This window comes from Limulus polyphemus, unplaced genomic scaffold, assembly GCF_000517525.1.
Source record: "Limulus polyphemus unplaced genomic scaffold, Limulus_polyphemus-2.1.2 Scaffold10393, whole genome shotgun sequence".
NCBI classification, from domain to species: domain Eukaryota; kingdom Metazoa; phylum Arthropoda; class Merostomata; order Xiphosura; family Limulidae; genus Limulus; species Limulus polyphemus.
In genome coordinates, this window is record NW_013676003.1 from 11,575 (window position 1) to 12,661 (window position 1,087).

The window sequence follows — 1,087 nt, forward strand, 5'->3', positions numbered from 1 at the left end:
CCTGCTCTGATTTAATATATATATACCTGGTTCCATTTCACCATCATCAACTTCTTCAGCCACTTTTACTTCAGCTTGATGGCACCTGGTTAGTTCAACCTCTCTTTGTTGCAAGGTCTGCAGTCATTTTTACAGGGTCTTTGGCTCAGTCCATCGGCATTTCCATGAGATTTTCTCTCTCTGTATTCAATATCATAATTATACTGGTCTAACTTTCTGATCCAACGTGCCAGTTGTTCCTCTGGGTTCTTTAATGATCTTAACCATGGTAATGCAGCTGGGTCTGTCTTGATGGTAAACCATAGAGGTAAGGATGGAAATATTTCAGACTCTTTATTATAGCAGCAACACTTACCGGAAGTTGGCCTTTGTTGTTCCCAAACATCATTTTATCAAAGTTCCTCGGTAGTAAGTAGTCCAACCCTAATATGCACAGGTCTTCAATGTCAGCCAGGTATACTTTGTGTCTGTCCTTTATGCCCTTGAGCTTAATAGTTACCCACACTGGTCCCTACAACCTTGCATAATGTCCTGTCACACCACATAGCTTTTGTATAGCTTCTGGTACTCCTTTGTGATCCAGCACCTTGATACTCACAAGGGTTTGCTGAGATGCAGAATCTGTGACAAAGTTGCACTTTTGGCCATCCAGCTTTACTGTCACGTATACACTATGTGTGCTTGCCATTTGTCACTTAGCTGTTGGGACTTTCACAATCGGAGTTGATAGGCGTCCCTCAACACCAAGCACTACTGGTTTCCCTGAGGCTGACTTATTGGTAGTATTCTTCTTACTCTGGCTCTTCATATGTCCTTGCTCTCCACAGTTCCAACAACCTTTCTGGGTAGCAGCCTTTCCTGCTGTGGCATCTTTCCTGTGTTGAAGTTACCATCATTGAGCTCTCTTGTGCCCAGGTTTGTTACAGTGCTACCAAAGTCCCTCAAACTTTTCTAAAAGCTACCCTTTTCTGGCCTTGAATCGTGATGACTGTACAGACCTTTGTACCTCTGTGCTGAACTTAACCTAGGATTCAACTTGAAGATCTCTGGCCATTGCATCCTGCATAAAAGAGGGGTGTGCTTGCTT